The sequence below is a fragment of the Lithobates pipiens genome, unplaced genomic scaffold (genome assembly GCF_037356315.1).
Source record: "Lithobates pipiens isolate NorthernLeopardFrog02 unplaced genomic scaffold, aLitPip1_a1.2 Scaffold_1, whole genome shotgun sequence".
Lineage (NCBI taxonomy): Eukaryota > Metazoa > Chordata > Amphibia > Anura > Ranidae > Lithobates > Lithobates pipiens.
The window spans coordinates 2,590,727-2,612,475 of NW_027507685.1; the positions used below are offsets into that span (position 1 = coordinate 2,590,727).

A 21,749-nucleotide genomic window follows, 5' to 3' on the forward strand; every position below is an offset into this window, starting at 1 on the left:
TCCATGTTTTTGTCTGTTGAAAAAAATAACAGCAAAATGTTAAGTGACCTTAACTATTTCTTTCTAATGTTTGTGTTTTTTTCAAATGTGGCTTATTTTCAGGGGTAGGTCCCATGTTTTTGAAAATTTGCATTGTATACAGTGTATATGCATGCTTACATAGCCCTCTTTTATGCACTTCTAACAAAGGATAACTCCGCTGCATAAAAATTCTACATATAATTGCTACAAAAGCCATTTTGTAATTTCTTGGTGGTTATAAACTACCTTTCAATTTTAATCAGCAGCTAGCTATAATTTTCCAAAATTGGCAAAAAATTCAAGTATGGCTTCATTGTAATCATGTCAGCAATGGTGGTATTCTGTACCCTGTTTGTGTACAGAATTAGTCCAAAAATGTAATTTCCAGCTCATGTGATTGATTACCTTTTCATAGTACTGGCTTCACTGAGTATGAGGGAAGTTTGGTAAAAATCTTTGGGAATTATTTGTATAATTATTTTTATGGTTTATTATTTTCTTTTATAACAAACTATCTTAATGCTATGTTTTTTCTATTTTTAGAAAAATGATAAGCTCCTGATGAAGCGTTATGGTGAACGCGAAACATGTAGAGCATTTGAGTATCTCTGAGCTGATTCCTATGTGATATACTGGCTATATAAATTATTTTCTGTACTGATGGTTATTTGTTCCTTGATGTCCCTTATGTTGGATGCCTATGGGAATACATGTAGAATGTGATGTACTTACAATACGCTAGACAGTGAAGGATTACGCTCTGAGGCATTGAGATTTTGTTTGTTGTCTTTTTAGAAATAAAAATTGTTTTAAATTTATCTTCCCTCTTTTTGTTATATCTATATTTATGCCTAAAAAGTCAATTATTGTCAACAATTTTCATTGAGTTTCTTAGTAAAGGGAAGTTTGGTAGGCTTATACCTACCCCTAACCCTATGTACCATTCCTTTGCTAGCTAATTAATTCAAATTGCATCCATTTTTGAGTTTTATTATTATCTTTGGTGTCTTCCTGTATCAGGAGTATTAACATGTTTTTTCCTATCGGGTATACAGGGGCTTCTACTTACCTGCAGCAGTCTTCAAGCTGTGCTATATTGGAAAGCTGGGTTTTTCTAATTAGACAAAGCTCAGGCACAATTGGTAGCATCAGAGCTTGCGCACTCTCATCTAGAGGTCGACCGATATATCGGCCGATATTTGGCATTTTTTAATTAATCGGCATCGGCCGATTGTGCTGATAAAAAAGCCGATTACATGTTCAGTGAGACTTGCAAAAGACTTCTGTAATAGAAGTCAATGTAAGTTGCCTGAAGACATCAGTGAAGGACTTTCCTCCTCTCTGGGCTGCCAAGAAAAGATCAAAGAGATACAATGTTTTCTTCTTCAATGGGCTGAACTCCCTGTGTAGAAGGTCTCAGTTTAACCATTTAGAGACTAAATCTTTTCTGACACTTGTTGCTTACAAGTAAAAATCCTGTATTTTCTGCTAGAAAATCACTCAGAACCCCCAAAAATTATATATATTTTTTTAGCAGAGACCCCAGGGAATAAAATAGTGGTTGTTGCAATATTTTATGTGACGCGGTATTTTGTGCAGAGGTCGTTCAAACGCAAGTTAGCCCTTTTTTTTTTTTTTGTCCAAAAGTTTTGAGTACCTGTTTTTGTGTGTGTATTTAATAAATTGTTTTTTTGTTTTGTTTTTTATCTAAATTATACATACAAGTGAACTGATTGGAGGTTTGTTTTGTTTAATAAATGTGTAAGAAATTTTCTGCATCACTTATTAAGGCTGCTTTCACACTGGAGCGGGCAGGCGTTGACGGTAAAACACTGCAAGTTTTAGCAGCGATTTACCATCATTTTAGCCCCGCTATTCGGCTGCTAGCGGGGCAGTGCTGCAAAAAAAATCGCATTGCATGCGCTTCAGCAGTGGTGACTATTCATTTCAATGGGCAGGAGTGGTGGAGGAGCGGTTTACACCGCTCCAAAGATGCTGCTTGCAGGATTTTTTTTTTTTTTTTTTTTTTTAACGTCCTGCCAGCGCATGTCCTCATTGTGAAAGCACGCAGGCTTTCACACAGACTGCAGGGGAGCCGTTTTGAAGGCAATTTTTTTAGCACTATTTTTAGCCCAAAATCGCATGAAAAATGCCCCAGTGTGAAAGGTGTCCAACTTAGATTTTATGAGATGAAGGGGAAAAAAAAAAAAAAAAATTGGCATTATACATCTGCCATCGGCCGCCGCGATTTCTAAATATCGGCATCGGCCAGAGAAAAACCCATATCGGTCGACCTCTACTCTCATCCTGCCTCATTCCTATTAGTCATTGTGGTGACCCATCATAGTGATGGCCCAATAGGAATGCTTGGGAGGTGGGAGTTAAATATCACCAGGAAAGGTCAGAGCTTTACTTAATCAGAATAGCCTGGGGATTTGCACATAGTGGTGGGTAAAGCACCTTTAGGTGCCTGCATTTTATAGCTTACTTTTCATGAGTGACTTGGTAAAAACATGGTATATTTATATACACAATAGCTTCTTTTTTTTTTTTTTTTTAACACCAAGTCATTGCAGCACTCTTCTTTTTTCTTCTTTTTAATACATCTGAAGTAACAAATCCTTACTGTTTCCAAGTAAAAAGGCAATATACTGATAACAGTTTCAACTCTAGCTCCCTGACACCTCCTCAAGTCTATTGCCTGATCCTCATAGGCTTGAGGAAGGATCAAGTAGCTAGACCTGAAACTGTTGTCAGTATATTGTCTTGTTTGAAACTTAGTCACAATAAATATTGATCGGATCCGGATATCTCTTCTGTTCATTTACTTTCAATTTAGTTTATTGATAAAAATAAACTATTAAACACTTCTGTTCCTGAAATCCTACTTTATTTACAACATTTTTTCACACCTGCCTAAGCCCTTTGCCTATATATACACATATACACACACACACAGTGGTGTGAAAAAGTGTTTGCCCCCTTCCTCATTTCCTGTTCCTTTGCATGTTTGTCACACTTAAGTGTTTCGGAACATCAAACCAATTTAAACAATAGTCAAGGACAACACAAGTAAACACAAAATGCAATTTGTAAATGAAGGTGTTTATTATTAAAGGTGAAAAAAAATCCAAACCATCATGGCCCTGTGTGAAAAAGTGATTGCCCCCCTTGTTAAAACATACTATAACTGTGGTTGTCCACACCTGAGTTCAATTTCTCTAGCCACACCCAGGCCTGATTATTGCCACACCTGTTCACAATCAAGGCATCACTTAAATAGGAGCTGCTTGACACAGTAAGGTCCACCAGAAGATCCTTAACCACTTCCCGACCAGCGCACGACGATGTACGTCGACAGAATGGCACGGGCAGGCATATTGGCGTACATGTACGTCCAATATTCGTTGCCGCCGTGCCATCGGGAGCGCGCCGCCAGCGGCATGCTCCCGCGCTGGTCGGGACCCCCGTGAGTCCGGTCGCGGGACCCGATCGCCGCGGGCATCCCCGCGATCGTCTCACGGAGCGGCCGAATGGAGGAAATGCTGTATAAACAACATTTTCCCATTCTGCCTAGCAACTAGTGACGCTGATCTCTGCTCCATGTGATTGGAGCAGAGATCAGTGTACACTAAATGAAAGCCCAACCCCCCCACAGTTAGTAACACACCCCTAGGAACACTTAACCCCTACACTGCCACCCACTGGTTAACCCTTTCACTGCCAGTGTCATTTACACAGGAATCACTGCATTTATATAGCAGTGATTACTGTATAAATGACAATGGTCCCAAAAATGTGTCAAAAATGTCTGATGGGTCCCCGACAATGTCGCAGTCACAATAAAAATTGCAGATCGCCGCCATTACTAGTAAAAAAAAAAAATAATAAAAAATTATTAATAAAAATGCTATAAAACTATCCCTATTTTGTAAACGCTATAACTTTTGCGCAAACCAATCAATCGCTTATTGCGATTTTTTTACCAAAAATATGTAGAAGAATACGTATCGGCCTAAATTGAGGGAAAAAAAAGTTTTTTTATATATTTTTGGGGGATATTTATTATAACAAAAAGTAAAAAATAATACGTTTTTTTCAAAATTGTCGCTCTATTTTTGTTTATAGTGCAAAAAAGAAAAACCGCAGGGGTGATCAAATACCACCAAAAGAAAGCTCTATTTGTGGGAAAAAAAGGACGTCAATTTTGTTTGGGAGCCACGTCGCACGACCGCGCAATTGTCAGTTACAGCGACGCAGTGCCGAATCGCAAAAAGTGGTCTGGTCTTTGACCAGCAAATTGGTCCGGTCTGAAAGTGGTTAAAAGCTACACATCATGCCGAGACCCAAAGAAATTCAGGAACAATTGAGAAAGAAAGTAATTGAGATCTATCAGTCTGGAAAGGGTTATAAAGCCATTTCCAAAGCTTTGGGAATCCAGCGAACCACAGTGAGAGCCATTATCCACAAATGGCGAAGACATGGAACAGTGGTGAACCTTCCCAGGAGTGGCCGGCCGCCCAAAATTACCCCAAGAGCGCAGCGACGACTCATCCAAGAGGTCACAAAAGACCCCACAACAACGTCCAAGGAACTGCAGGCCTCACTTGCCTCAGTTAAGGTCAGCGTTCATGCCTCCACCATCAGGAAAAGACTGGGCAAAAATGGCCTGCATGGCAGAGTTCCAAGGAGAAAACCACTGCTGAGCAAAAAGAACATCAAAGCTCGTCTCAATTTCTCCACAACACATCTTGATGATCCCCAAGACTTTTGGGACAACATTCTGTGGACCGATGAGACAAAAGTGGAACTCTTTGGAAGGTGTGTGTCCAAGTATATCTGGCGTAGAAGGAACACTGCATTTCATAAAAAGAACATTATACCAACAGTAAAATATGGTGGTGGTAGTGTGATGGTCTGGGGCTGTTTTGCTGCTTCAGGACCTGGAAGACTTGCCGTGATAAAAGGAACTATGAATTCTGCTGTCTACCAAGAGATCCTGAAGGAGAATGTCCGACCATCTGTTCGTGTACTCAAGCTGAAACGAACTTGGGTTCTGCAGCAGGACAATGATCCTAAACACACCAGCAAGTCCACCACCGAATGGCTGAAGAAAAACAAAATGAAGACTTCGGAGTGGCCTAGCCAAAGTCCTGACCTGAATCCTATTGAGATGTTGTGGTATGACCTTAAAAAGGCCGTTCAGCTCGAAAACCGTCTAATGTAACTGAATTAGGACAATTCTGCAACGATGAGTGGGCCAAAATTCCTCCAGGACGCTGTAAAAGCCTCATTGCACGTTATCGCAAACGCTTGGTTGCAGTTGTTGCTGCTAAGGGTGGCCCAACCAGTTATTAGGTTTAGGGGGCAATCACTTTTTCACACAGGGCCATGATGGTTTGGATTTTTTTTCACCTTTAATAATAAACACCTTCATTTACAAATTGCATTTTGTGTTTACTTGTGTTGTCCTTGACTATTGTTTAAATTGGTTTGATGTTCCGAAAACACTTAAGTGTGACAAACATGCAAAGGAACAGGAAATGAGGAAGGGGGCAAACACTTTTTCACACCACTGTATAATATATATATATATATATATACATACATACATATACATATACACACACACATACACACACTATATTACCAAAAGTATTTGTATGCCTGCCTTTACATGCACATGGACATTAATGGCATCTCAGTTTTAGTTCGTAGGGTCCAATATTGAGTTGGCCCACCTTTTGCAGCTATAACAGCTTCAGCTCTTCCTTGGAAGGCTGTCCACAGTGTTTAGGAGTGTGTTTATGGGAATGTTTGACCATTCTTCAAGAAGCGCATTTGTGAGGTCAGGCACTGATGTTGGAGAGAAGGCTTGGTTTTCAGTCTGCACTCTAATTTATCCCAAAGGTGTTCTATCAGGTTGAGGTCAGGACTCTGTGCAGGCCAGTCAGGTTCCTCCACCCCAAACCTGCTCATCCATGTCTTTATGGACCTTGCTTTGTGCACTGGTGAGCAGTCATGTTTGAGAAGGAAGGGGCTGTCCCCAAACTGTTCCCACAAAGTTGGGAGCATAAAACTGTCCAAAATGTCTTGGTATACTGACACCTAAAGATTTCCCTTCACTGGAACTAAGGGGCCAAGCCAAAGCCCTGAAAAACAAGCCCACATCACAATCCTCCTTTATCAAATTGGACCAGTGCACAAAGCAAGGTCCATAAAGACATGGATGAGCGGATTTGGGGTGGAGGGACTTGACTGGCCTGCACAGAGTCCTGACCTCAACCCAATGGAACACCTTTGGTATGAATTAGAGTGCAGAGTGAGAGCCAGGCCTTCTCTCCAACATCAGTGCCTGACCTCACAAATGCGCTTCTGGAAGAATGGTCAAATATTCCCATAGATACGCTCCTAAACCTTGTGGACAGCCTTCCTAGAAGAGTTGAAGCTGTTATAGCTGCAAAGGGTGGGCCAACTTAATATTGAACCCTACGGACTAAGACTGGGATGTTATTAAAATGAATGTGCGTGTAAAGGCAGGTATCCCAATACTTTTAGTAATATAGTGTGTATGTGTGTGTAAATAAATATTATATATATATATATATTATATATATATATATATATATATATATATATATATATATATATATATATATACACACACACATATATACATATACATATACATACATATACACACACACACACACACACAGCCAAACTGGGTACAAGTCTGTTATTTATTGATCAGGAAAACAACTTGAAATGCCGGTGTAACAATTACTTCTTGTTTGCACCATGACTTACCATAAAATATGTAGTTTGTTAGTAAATGGACACAGCTGCCTTGTTGAGCCAACACCAATAGAAGTAAAGTCATGTTCATTGGATGCACAGTCTGAGTCAATACATGTTTTTTACTGCTAGTCTTGCTCAGTATTTCCATCGTTCAAATGACAGAGAGCAATTTATATGGCAGTTACAAGTGATACAAATGAATGTAAATATGCAGAGAAATAAGGATTGATGTGCAGAATAACACATACCCATATGTTTCACTGAACATTAATAGAAAAAATATGTCAAAATAAATGCTACTAACACATAGGGTATATTTCCCTTTCTAAGTAGAATGCATGTTAAAGAGAAGCAGGCAGAGGATAGCTGAGATAAATGACTAAAGAGAGAGACATATCCTGTACACTTGCATAGTGTGATGATGATAGTTTGTACAGTGCAAGAAAATAGTGTTTATCCTATTTTACCTTACTCCGGCTTTCTAAGGTTTGTTAACCACTAGAGATCCACGCTATAGCCAAATGACGGCTACAGCCAGTGGCGTAACTAGAACCTTCAGGGCCCCGATGCAGGAAACCTTGGGAGGGCCCCCCCCCCCCCCCGACCTCTGGACAGGGCTCTTTTCTCCGAGTGGCCACATATAAAAGGAACCGATTTAAAAAACATCAATTAAAGCCACTGTGCCCATCAAACGCCACCACTGTACCATCTAATGCCACCACTGTACCATCAAGCGCCACCACTGTACCATCAAATGTCACCACTGTGTCCATCAAACTCTGCCGCTGTGCCCATCAAACGCCACCGCTGTGCCCAACAAATGCTGCCAGTGTACCCAACAAATGCTGCCAGTGTACCCAACAAATGCCGCCACTGTGCACATCAAATGCTGTTGGTGTGCCCATCAAATGCTGCCACTGTGAATCCCCACCACCCGCTCGCTGTCTGCCCGCCACTTACCCTGTCTGGGTGGGGCAGCGGGTAACGGCCATGAGCGGGGTCCTCCATGCATCTCCTGCCATCCTCATCTCCTGTCCTCTCCTCCTGATAGGCGTCCGATAGCTGCGCCTATCGTTTCAGCCAATCAGGTGATGGGTAACAGACCCGCACACCTGATTGGTGGAGAGGCGGTTCAGTGTTAGGAAAGTGATTAATTCACTTTTCTAACACACCTGGGTAGACTGAGCGTCAAGCATGGCGCTCGCAGTTCACCTATTTTGAAGCCTATTAGAGCCCATGGCTCTAATCAGGTGCTGCAAAAACACCCCCCGCCGCTGTAATTCAGGCGCCCGACACCCCAAAAGGGACCAGACACCTAAATATGGGGGTGCCAGCGGTGGCTATGGATAGATTCATGCTATGCTATGCATGAATCTATCCATTGGATATAGAGGGTGTGGCTGGAGAGAGGGGGTGGCACCTGTGCACCCTTTTGGATGCACCGCCACTGAAACACATGCACATTCACATACATACATACATATGCATACATGCACACTCACACACATGCTCACACACACACACACACATACATACATACAAGCATGCTCACACGCACATACATACATACATACATACATACAAGCATGCTCACACGCACATACATACATACAAGCATGCTCACACGCACATACATACATACAAGCATGCTCACACGCACATACATACATACATACATACATACATACATACAAGCATGCTCACACGCACATACATACATACATACATACATACAAGCATGCTCACACGCACATACATACATACATACATACATGCATGCTCACACGCACATACATACATACATACATGCATGCTCACACGCACATACATACATACATACATGCATGCTCACACGCACATACATACATACATACATACATACAAGCATGCTCACACGCACATACATACATACATACATACAAGCATGCTCACACGCACATACATACATACATACATACATACAAGCATGCTCACACGCACATACATACATACATACATACATACAAGCATGCTCACACGCACATACATACATACATACAAGCATGCTCACACGCACATACATACAAGCATGCTCACACGCACATACATACAAGCATGCTCACACGCACATACATACATACAAGCATGCTCACACGCACATACATACAAGCATGCTCACACGCACATACATACAAGCATGCTCACACACACACATACAAGCATGCTCACACACACACACAAGCACATACATACAAGCATGCTCACACACACACATACAAGCATGCTCACACACACACACACACACAAGCACATACAAGCATGCTCACACACACACACACACACACACACACACACACACACACACATGCACATACACACATACATACAAGAAAACATTTGCGCTACAGAGTAAACAAAAACACAGAAAATTGTATGATGCTGCAGTTCAAATATATACCAAAAAGTTATATACGTATGTAGATAAGAAAAAAAAAAAAAAAAGGAAGAAATGCCCAATGTCGATTCATTCATACATCAGAAGCGAGGCTCGGTTTATGTGGAGCGCAGACACTTCCTGTGTGGGAGGTGACGTAGCGGGTTCGGCTTTGGAACGTGACCCTTAGTTGCGCGCGGGGACGGGGCGTGGCCACGGCGTTTTTACTATAGAGGGACGGGTGATCACGCTGATGTGCGTCACTTCCGTCGCTCTGACCGGATTGACCTCGCCCCTGATTGGTTGCTGACATTGAGGCCTGGTTCCGTTTTCAAACATGGGGCCGAATAGTCCATTCCAGCAGCTCAATATTAGAGCTTTAGAGACTCGGTTGAATAATTTATTTTATCTAATATGGGTCCTTTTTTAGTTTTCTCTTTTGGTTAGGTTTTAAGATATAATCCAATGACAAACACAAATGACGTATATGCGCCACTTCCAGTATACACTCGGAAGTGAGGCTTGGTTGTCCAATGGAGGAGGTGACATGGACCACAGCTTATTATAAAATGGAGGCATTATGGCGTGTCACCCGTACCCCAAGACGACGTGATTTATCACGAAACGCGTAGGGCGGTGTGACACGCTACGTTTTTACCTCATTAGAACAGCAGCAGAACTAGGATATGATTTTGGAGTTGCGATCGGCCGACGCTTTCCATGATGATATGCCTTTCTTTACAATAACTCTGTAAGTGCATTTCTTTCTTACTTTTATTTTAATAAATGGTTTTACACTATCTGGAGTGCTTTTTTCCTTCCTATGGTGGACCATTTTCCTTCCTGTTGGAATACACCCGAGTCCTGTTCTAAAGTGGATCCAGGGTTGGACGATTCAAGTTTCATGCATATTCTGACCTGATCTTTCAAAAAGCGCACCTTACTAGGGCATCTGGTAAGGAGCTAATTTTATTCGTTTGGTGGTGGTGCACTTCAATTCGTTCCACGTTGACACATGATTCAGAGACTTGGAGCCATTTTGGACACGTGATGTTTCCGTTTATAGTGCATTTGCACTCAAAATTTTGTTTTTCACAAAGAACTATTTCAATGAGGACACATCAATAATTTATGTGATTTATTTATTTGCACATTTCTTTTGTGTCAGTTTTGGGCACAAATATCACTGAGATTCACTGTTTATGTAATTAGTGAGACGGTTATGTAATTAGTGACACTGTTATACATTTATTATCAAATGTGGTTAGTATATGCCATGCAATAGGTTTGGTTTCTATGGTTTTCTTTGTACAAATATTGTGCACTTTTAAGTTCTCATTCAATTTTGGGTGAGATGTTTATATCCTAATATGGGACATTAGGGATTGCGCAGTTTCTTCCTTTTTTTCTTATACACATACAAGCATGCTCACACACACATACATACAAGCATGCTCTCACACACACATATAAACACAAATGCAGTAGCTAGTCTTATAAAAAAAAAACGGCAGACATTTACAGTACCTTGGCTCTTCCTGCCGGGTACTGCACTGTAGGGGGAGACAAAGAGCACACACTTTACCCTAATGTGAGGAGCTCCCGCACAGAGCCGATTTCAGTTCGGCTGATGATAGAGGAGCTCCGCTCAGCCTCCCCTCCTACGGAAGAGTACAGGGGGCCTGAGGGCCCCCTGCAGCAAGGGGCCCGGTCGCCATGGCGATCTTGGCGACCCCTATAATTCCGCCACCGGCTACAGCGCGGACCTGCTTTGCTGTGCACGAGCGGCCTGCGCGCCCCCTGAGGGGCGCGCGCGGCGCGCTCTGTGATCAGCGAGTCTATGAGACTCGCCTGATCAGGGAATCGGAGCAAGGGGTCGATCCCGACCCCTTACCACGTGATCAGCTGTCAGCCAATGACAGCTGATTATGTGACACAACAGAGCCGGTAACCGGCTATTTTTCCTCCTCGCGCTGACAGCGCGAGGAGAAAAAAAAAGGCCGATCACCGGTGGCCAGCTTATCAGTGCCCACCTGCCCCCTGCCAGTACCACCTAAATAATAAAAAAGTGCCCCCCATCAGTGCCTACAGTGCCACCCATCAGTGCCCACAGTGCCACCCATCAGTGCCCACAATCTGCCTCAACAACAGTGCTGCACCCCAGTGCCACATATCCGTGCCCATCAGTGTCATCTACCAGTGCCCATCAGTGCCCAGCAGTGCCACCTATCAGAGCCACCTATCAGAGCCCATCTATCAGTGGTACCTATCAGTGCCCCTTAGTGCCACCCATCCGTGCCACCCATCCGTGCCATCTTATCTGTGCCCATCTTTGCCCATCAGTGCCGCCTTATCTGTGCCTATCGGTGCCACCTTATCTGTGCTTATTAGTGCCGCCTTAACTGTGCCTATCAGTGCAGCCTATCAGTGCCCACCAGTGCCGCCTCATCAGCGCATTTCAATGAAGGAGAAAAATGACCTGTTGGCAAAATTTTATAACAAACTATGAAACATGATTTTTCATTTTTTTTTTATTTTGCATCTTTTTTTTTGTTTGTTTAGCAAAAAATAAAACTCCCAGCTGTAATTAAATACCACCAAAAGAAAGCTCTATTTGTGGGAAAAAAAATGATAAAAAATTTCATTTGGGTACAGTGTTGTATGGCCGCGCAATTGTCATACAAAGTGCATCAGCGCTGAAAGCTGAAAATTGGTCTGGACAGGAGGGGGGTTTAAGTGCCCAGTAAGCAAGTGGTTAAAATAGCTTACGTAATCAAAAATTATACAAAATTTGCTAAATTACTTAATGCAGACCTGAAGTCGGGGAAGAGGGACTTCAGGTCTGCATTAAGTAATTTAGCAAAGCAAGCTAATGAACTGACTCCAGACTACATTGGCCACTGTTAACTTTTTCCCCTGAAAAACAGAAGTTCAGGGAAGTAGCACTGGCAGGTTGAAAGCCAGCCGCATTGAAAGTTGAAATATACAAAGTGTTGGAGTAAGCATTTCAAAAATACTTTACTTGGGAATGTTTATTGTATTGTGCTGCTCAGTATGTTAAGCGAGAAAATGCTGAGGGTTTAATTCTACATCAAGAGGGACCAGTCCATTTGTTACTTTTTAGGGACATTGCTGTTTATATTACATCCTCAGTCGTTATGTCTTAAAGTGGTTGTAAACCCTCCCCCACAACTTTGTCCCATGTAAATCAGCATAAAAAACCCTAATGAACACTGCTTGTAGATATCTCCTTACTTGCTTAGTATTGTTGTAATCCTTTTTGTTCTTTAGAATGACGTCACTGAGCATGCCCAGATCTCCCTTGATTTACGGCACACTCTCCATGTCTTATCTATCTGTTATCAGGACTTCCTACGGCACAGCACTGAACTCTGCTAATCACTCAGAGCTTCCTCCTACACACCATGTGACCTCGCATGCAGTCTAAACTTGCCCATTACTGCAGTCTTATCAGCTGAAGCTGATAAGTCTGACAAAGGCAAACATTAAACATCGGCACAAGTAAAATCTATGAAATAAACAAGTCAGCTATGAACAGGGAAGCAGGGTTGCCATAGAAACGTTGGATTGAGAAGGAGGCTTGGTTTACAGTACAGGAAGTGCTCAATGTAAGGGCGGAAATACACTCCACTGTGGACTCAGAAAACAATACTTAAGATGGCGCTGCCTAACCCCTGGAAACAAGATTTTTAAAGTTTCTTTAAACAGTAAATAATATGCGATTTGGGCTGGATTACAGTGGCTATAGTCTGATAATTACTTATTATAATGGACTAAATGAAAAGAAGCATCAGAGTGGGAGAGTTTACTTCCTCTTTAATGAATTCAATTCAAAGGCAAGAATGGCACCTATGTAAATAATTGACTTATACAAAATGTAGTCCCTGTATATATTCACTTATATTGGTAGCTGTGCCTTTGTCTTTTTACTAAAAGATTGTGTTTCTAAATGGGTTTTTAGGATACCTAATTTATCCAATATACTTTTTTTTATTCTTTATTTATTATTCCTCAGAGTAGAAAAGAGCAAACATATGTGGGACACTGATATAAAGTGACATTTTCCATCCAGGAATGATATATTTTAGGGTATGGAGTCAACATGGGTGTAATCAGAAAGAAAAAGCAAGTTCATATGACAAATTGGAAATAAAGCATCAGTTTGAACACCTGCATGTCTGATATGGTGAGAAAGATTGTATCCTGTCACAGACATCTATGTTGCATACATGTATATAATGAATGGGCTCAATGCACAGTTGTGATTGTGTGGGCGCTCTGGGTTCTCCAAGGTATTACATTTCCTTCTAAGTAAGGATGGTGAAAAGAGAGGCAGAGATAACGTTAGGTGGAAGAGTACCAGGCGGGAGCTATTGAGAAGGAGCCACGCAATCCCATTGTAGACACAGAGTAGTCAAATATTATTATATAATTCCTTTAGCCTTATGCATATGAAGTACTTGCAAAATTATGAATTTCAAAAAAGTTTTCCTTACAGTTTGAGTTGGTATGAAAAAAAAAAAAAATCTGAAACTTTAGGTCACACTGGATAATATAAATGGCTAAGCAATGCAAATCCAATGCAAGTTTAACTAAGTAGATTGGAAAAAGCTTTCACATATTGGGGTTGATTTACTAAAGGCAAATCCACTCTGCACTACAAGTGCACTTGAAAGTGCAGTCGCTGTAGATCGCTATAGATCTGAGGGGAAGCTCTGCTGATTTTACCATCCAATCATGTGCAAGCAAAAATGCTGTTTTTTTATTTTCCTTGCATGTCCCTCTCAGATCTACAGCGACTTTACTTCCAAGTGCACTTGCAGTGCAAAGTGAAGTTGCCTTTAGTAAATAACCCCCATTAAGTGAAAGTGAACGCTGGTGCGCGTGTGCGCCTGCTATCACAATTAAGGCCCGTACACACGGTCGGACTTTTTGACAACAAACATGCAAATTAGCTGTTTTGGAGCAACATCCGACTGTGTGTACGCCCCATCGTACGAACTTTTTCTGTTTTCATCTGACTTTTGTTGGCTGTGCGAACGGACAAACTTTCTGGCAACAAAAGTCCGATGGAGCAAAGTCCGACCGTGTGTATGCAAAAGCATCGGACTTTTGTACAAGGTACAAACACGCATGCTCAGAAACAATGCAAAAGATCAGACTACAATACAGAAGTTGACCAAAGGTGGCGCTGGAGTCATTGAACGTCCTCTTTTGAAGCGGCGTCAGTACGTTGTGACGTCATTACGTTCGTGTTTGTTGTCAAAAAGTCCGACCGTGTGTATGCAATACAAACTTGTGGACCACGCCCTTTGTACAAAAGTCCACGGGAAAGTTTGTACAAAGTCCGATCGTGTGTATGGGGCTTTTGAGGGACTGGTGTACACTTACGCCGATTTGCGCAGCCAAGCCAACCTGCCGCAATATAACTGCAGCAGCTGGTCAGCAAGTGGTTAATTACCATTTGCTAATGTTTGATCGTTACCTGATGTCTTATAATCTTTGATAGTGAACCCATATTAGTATAACTTTTCCTGCCTAATATACCCCGGTATAAGCTCTACATCAATTACAATACTCAACGTGGAACTATATTACATCTGAGCACCACAAACCAAAAAAATGTTATTTAATTAATTTTTAATATTCAGAGCAAACTCACCCATCCATTTACATCTCCATGATTTATTTTGTTGAGAAATCACTTTTAAAATCACCCTAGAATGTTTGGCCATAGCCATCTTGATAAGAGCAAATGATTCATGTAGTATTTACTTCCTAAAATTTATCTGCACTTAGCAGAAACCTCTCCTAAAGACTCATGGGATCTGACATAATTTGCCTAGGCCTAGAAACTAGGAAGAACCTGAAGTAATGTAAAAAACAGTTTAAACCAAGTAAATATAATATACCTTCTTATTGATTTCCTAAAACTACCGTAGCAGCATAAGGATTTAGAATAGTCAATATTGATTGAGAGAGTGAAGTTCTGCTTTAACCAGTTCCCGACCGGCGCACGCCGATGTACGTCGGCAGAATGGCACGGGCAGGCATATTGGCGTACAGGTACGTCCATTTTAATATGCCGTCCTGCCATCGCGTGCGTGCCGCCGCCGGCACGCTTACGTGCCAGTCGGGACCCCGAGTCCGGTCGTGGGTCCCGCGGACTCGATCGTCTCACGGGGCGATGCCGTTGTAAACAGCATCTCCCCGTTCTGCCTAGCAACAAGTGACGCTGATCTCTGCTCCATGTGATTGGAGCAGAGATCAGTGTTCACTAACACAAAGCCCAGCCCCCCACAGTTAGTAACACTCCCCTAGAAACACTTAACCCCTACACTGCCACCTCCTGGTTAACCCCTTCACTGCCAGTGTCATTTACACAGGAATCACTGCATTTGTATAGCACTGATTGCTGTATAAATGACAATGGTCCCAAAAATATCCGATGTGTCCGCCATAATGTCACAGTCAAAAAAAAAAAAAAAAAAAAAAAGCTGATTGCCACCGTTACTAGTAAAAAAAATGTTTTTTAAAAAAAATGCCATAAAACTATCCCCTATTTTGTAAATGCTCTAACTTTTGCGAAAACCAATCAATCGCTTATTGTGATTTTTTTTTACCAAAAATATGTAGAAGAATACGTATCTGCCTAAACTGAGGGAAATTTTTTTTTTTTTTTTTTTTATATATTTTTGGGGGATATTTATTATAGCAAAAAGTTAAAAATAAATGTGTTTTTTTCAAAATTGTCCCTCTATTTTTGTTTATAGCACAAAAAATAAAAACCGCAGGGGTGATCAAATACCACCAAAAGAAAGCTCTATTTGTGGGGAAAAAAAAAAAAAAAAAAAAAAAAAAGGACGTAAATTTTGTTTGGGAGTCACATCGCACGATCGCGCAATTGTCAGTTAAAGCGGCGCAGTGCCAAATCGCAAAAGTGGTCTGGTCTTAAGCCAGCAAAATGGTCCGGTCTGAAAGTGGTTAAACAGGTCGGTGTAATTTTCTGGTGTATATTTGTTTCTGTGTTTGGGGGTCTTTATACATACAGGTTTCTGCACCAATATCCTCAGCCCAGCCAGGTGTGTCAGAGTACAGAGCTGTTAGCAGAGTCATGGGAGCAAGAACAGAGGACCAAACACGTCAAGTGGTTCCTTCGATGGTTAAAATGTCAATACAATGACAGAACGTGAAAGAGTAAACATGTAAAATTTTATTTTCTGCAATAATAACTCAAAATATGTGTGTGCAATTAAACTTCAAAATACAATGTCATTGTGACATATGTGAGGTGAGATCACAATGCTGTAGATCACACCGAGACATTGTACGAGTTAGCTTTTAAATTTAAATCGCTCTAATTAAATAACCAACAACAAAAAAATCTTCAGCTTTGTCCCTGTCATTGTCTGCCTCCTGTTCACATGGTACACACATGTACCTAATCCTCCTATCTTTCTTGTAGCATGTGTTTTCACATGGGTTTCTGAACTCCCATGCAAGCATGTTCAAGTGAAGGTATTGGCGTGCCCACTTCTGATTTCTCATTGGTCAGCCGTTCTATACAAGATGGTTCTTGCCTGAGCCCAGTGCATATTGCAGTGCTTGCCTGGTCGCTCTGTGGATGCGATTCATCTCTTCCTGACTCCTGGGCAGTTCTACAATTCTGCATGGTTTGTTCTTACCCCTGACCCAGAAGGCATAGAGAGAGCACACACACACACCTGAGAGCAATGGAGGGGGAGGCTAGTAACCATGCATTTTTCACAGTTAAAAGCTGGGGATATAGACAGGGAATAGAGCTTCCCATACCTATATGCACATTCTGCCCGTGTAGTGTATTCAGTACAGGGGCAGAAAGAGACTTGTAAGCTATCTGTCAGGTTGCTGGCAGTCAGTCCATAGCCCAAAAAACAGGTCCAATCTAGTGGGGGATGTTCACAGTTTTCTATATATTGAAACTGCTCTTATCCCTTTGTAATTAGGTGGGGAACCCATGCCAGTTTCTACATCACTCTCCAATAGAAACTGGTGTGGGTGGTGCAGATAGACCTGAAATAGGTCCACCTGCTTTGTTGATGCAGCATATGCCAGCTTCCTGTACTGATAATGATAATGGAGCATGAAGCTCTGTTAATTCCCACTTATATGCCCATTATATTTTGTTTATCAAGTAAAACATCAATGAAAAGTAAAAACATATACTGTATTTATCGGCGTATAACACGCACTTTTTTCCCCTTAAAATCAGGGGGAAATTGCAGGTGCGTGTTATACGCCGATCCTCGGCAATTTTTTGGTGATTTTTTAGCCTCTCGGCGGCTTTTAGCCGCCTTCAGCCATTCTCGGAGGGCAAAAACCGCTGAGAAAGGCCAAGAGCGGCCGAAAGCCGACGAGAACGGCCGAAGGCCGCTGAGAACTACCGGGCGCCGCCAAGATACACAGGACATCTCGACGGCGCCATTTTTAAAAATAAAATCTGAAATTAACACTGACAAGGGGACAACGATGCACAAGGCTGCAATGATGGACAAGGCTGCAACTGACAAGGGGACAACGATGGACAGGGCGGCAATGATGGACAGGGCGGCAATGATGGACAGGGCGGCAATGATGGACAGGGCGGCATGACAAGGCTGCAAATTACACTGATAAGGCTGCATTGATGGGCATTTAAATGCAAGTTTTTTTTTTCCTTAAAATTCCTTCCTAAACTTGTTATACGCCGGCGCGTGTTATACGTTGGCGCGTGTTATACGCCGATAAATACGGTACATACCTTTTTAGGCATTGTGTTATGTAACAATATATTATCGACTATGTTTAAATAGAATTTATTTCATAGGTACACAGTTATTTGTGCTGTTGTAGTTCAGTTGAGGATCCTAAAGAATTTGAAAAAGGTTTTCAGCCCAATGGAACATCATGAGAATTAGAAAAAAAAACCCCATAAAGGTCAGGACTTTAAAAATACAATGTGCTTTTCATAACCTGAAGGCTGAGTATATCTGTCTGCAGCAACAAGTGAAAGGTCACTTCAAGACTCTTGACAGCACACAGACCTTGGTGTCAACTCAACAATCCCCTGGGGAGGGATTTTTATCCAGAAAAATAGATTCAAATTGCATCATTCATTCTTTCACAAGCTTGTAACACCTTGAAAATAAATAGAATGTCTTCAAAATGTATTTCTGATATGCCATGTAAATGAATCTGCTGATCTGAGGCAAGCAGGGTCTCTGTAACATTTGCCCCTCACTTGTTTAAATACAACTTATAGGAAACCTGTTCTGAAAAAAAAAAAAAAAAAAATGTGTAGACTGCTATTGCTGAATCTTAACTTTGAACTTTTGTTTTCTGAATAACTGACCTAGAACAAGTGCGTAGATGAAGAAAAACTGAAAATTGTATACTCACCTTTCCGTAATTTTCCTTTCCTGACGCATCCCCATGGCAGCACACACTGGGTTGTGACTCCGTCCCCACAACCTGACAGGATTGGTTAGCTATAAATTTGAAGGAGACTGTAACTATCATCCTAAAGAAGGGGTGGGATGCTGTGCGCTGCCATGGGGATGCGTCAGGAAAGGAAAATTACGGAAAGGTGAGTATACAATTTCCCGTTTTTCCTGACGCATCATGGCAGCACACACTGGGAAATAACTCGCCAAATCGGGTGGGTGCAAGTTAAAGTAGTAGTGTTTATTATATAGCTGAAGAATTGGCTAGAACAACGGCTCTTCCAAAATCTACCGTTGATACCTGAGACGAATCCACTCTATAGTGGGACATGAAAGTATGCCTGGAGGGCCAGGTAGCTGCCCTGCAAATTGTCTCGGGAGACACTCTGCAATACACTGCCCAGGAATCTGCCACTACCCTTGTTGAATGAGCCCTGATGCCTCCGGGGGAACCAGCAGATTCTGAATGTCATAAGTTTTCTTGATTGTCTTGACCAACCAAGATGCGATGGTGCAGGATGATGCCATCTGGCCTCTTCTCCCCCCATGGGGAAATCACTAATATACTAAGTAGTAGTGTTTATTATATAGCTGAAGAATTGGCTCGAACAACGGCTCTTCCAAAATCTACCGTTGATACCTGAGACGAATCCACTCTATAGTGGGACATGAAAGTATGCCTGGAGGGCCAGGTAGCTGCCCTGCAAACTGTCTCGTGAGACACTCTGCAATACACTGCCCAGGAATCTGCCACTACCCTTGTTGAATGAGCCCTGATGCCTCCGGGGTACCAGCAGATTCTGAATGTCATAAGTTTTCTTGATTGTCTTGACCAACCAAGATGCGATGCTGCAGGATGATGCCATCTGGCCTCTTCTCCCCCCCATGGGGAATCACTAATAGACTTTCGGTCTTCCTGAAAAAGACTGAAGCTGATAGATAATTTCTAATAGTAGTCTTAACATCCAAAGTGTGTGGTTGACCTTGATTATCTGTAAATGACGGAAGATTGATTTCTTGATTGTAATGGAAGGATGATGACACCTTTGGAGTGAATTGGTCTGAGGGTTTCAGTACCACCTTGTCTGGGTAAAAGACCACGTATGGCTCTGAAATCATTAACGCCTGTATTTCCGAAACTCTTTTAGCAGAAGTGATAGCTATAAGAAATGTTAGTTTTAAAGTTAAGTTCCATAGTGTGATTGAATCAGCTGGATGGAAAGGAGACTCTGATAGGGTTTTCAGGACTATCGATAAATCCCATGCTGGGAAAGTCGGTCTTCTTGGAGGCCTGATCTTGACACACACTGTTATAAATTGTATAAGTAGAGGGTGATTGGCCCACTTGACATCTCTCCAAGATAGTCTCCCGTACAGACTCTCTGATGAGGTCAGTCACCTCTCTTACATCAGATTCCTTTTCTCTGGTTGCTTCATTTTGTCTGGCAAAGCTGGAGCTCCACACACCCAGCAAGTGTTTGCTGCAGGGCAGGTGTGATAGCTCTTTTCGTGATGGGGTGAAGGTGACCTTTTATATGAGCGACTCCGGTGTGAGCGACTATAATGAGAGAGGCTGCGACCAGAGTGACAATGGCAGGATGAAGATCTTGAGCACCTTCTTCTAGATCTCCCATGACTCGAAGTATGACTAGAGCGTCTGTGATGCTTGGAATTGGTAGATTTAGACCTGGAAGGGCTACCAGAAATCGCATGATTAGCGAATATGCACTCTTTTTGTCTCTCCGTCATACCTACCATGAATGCTGGCACCTCTTATCTCATATGATGATGGTCTGCTCTGGGTTAGTGGCTTCCATTAAAACAGTGCACCAGAAGACAGTATCTAGAAAGCATATAGTATAGGATTGCACAAGTAGCCACAGACATAAAAAGATCACTTATTAACACAAGCAAAAGAGATGTGGACTTACCTGAGACTGAGGACAGCAAAAACAGCAAGGAAAATCCTTTTGTAATATGCCTGTATAACTATCAGCAAAAACTGACAGATTACAAGGCTTTTTAAATTCCCCTCCTCCGTCACGCTGGAAATGACATCACCGCACATGTGCAGTAGTGCTGTGTAGTCCCGGGCGCCATCTTGGAGAAGGGCAAAAGTTCCAGTAGTATGACCTCACTTCTCCCAGCACCTGTGCAGAGAGCTGATGAGGACACTGCAACCATCTTGGAGATTCTCCTTGCCTGTGGAATAGGGATGAGCTCAGGCGTGTTCGCATGGTCCACGTTCAGAGCCCGCCAGGAAGTCGGCGCAGCGCTGTGCTAATCACAGGCAGTGAGACATTGCCCGATCTCTGTAGCCCAGCATCGGGGCAATGTCTCGCTGCCTGTGATTAGTACAGCCCTGTGCCGACTTCCTGGCGGGCTCTGCACGTGGAGCATGTGAACACGCCTGAGCTCATCCTTACTGTGGAACTATAAAGCTCAGCAAAAGGAAATGACACACTTACAGGAGAGGAGACAGGTAGGAAGCCACTGCGATTTTTTAAGCTTCTTTAAAGCCTGTTTGTGCCAGAAATCTTTGCCCCTGAGACCACCAGAGTGGGGCTCTTTCCATAAAGACTCCTTTAGAGGCTGAACAGGAGAGACTTCGAGCCAGGAGAGGCTAACCTGGTGGGGCGAATACTGTAAGGGTGCAGAGTCTTGTCTTTCCAATCTTGTCAGATGAGGATAAAAAAGAGAATAAAGTGGGGTGCCTCTCCTTCAAATTTACAACTAACCAATAGGGATGGGCTCAGGCGTGTTCGAATGGTCCATGTGCAAAGCCTGTCAGGAAGTCGGCGCAGCGCTGCACTAATCACAGGCAGTGAGACATTGCCCGATCTCTGTAGCCGCGCTTCGGGGCAATGTCTCACTGCCTGTGATTAGTGCAGCGCTGCGCCGACTTCCTGGCGGGCTCTGCACGTGGAGCATGTGAACACGCCTGAGCTCATCCTTACTGTGGAACTATAAAGCCCAGCAGAACTTTAAAACACACAAAAATGAAAGAAAATGACACATTTACAGGAGAGGAG

The 21,749-nt window shown here is 42.4% G+C and overlaps 1 long non-coding RNA gene across 1 annotated transcript in view; it reads right to left on the reverse strand.

The window, feature by feature from the left end:
• LOC143987983 (uncharacterized) overlaps positions 1–20,755 on the reverse strand; it is a 48,213-nt gene extending 27,458 nt beyond the window's left edge. The window contains exon 1 of the long non-coding RNA XR_013276729.1: positions 20,649–20,755. This is a non-coding gene — a long non-coding RNA (uncharacterized LOC143987983). The remainder of the gene's footprint in view (positions 1–20,648) is intronic.
• Positions 20,756–21,749: the final 994 nt, after the last annotated feature.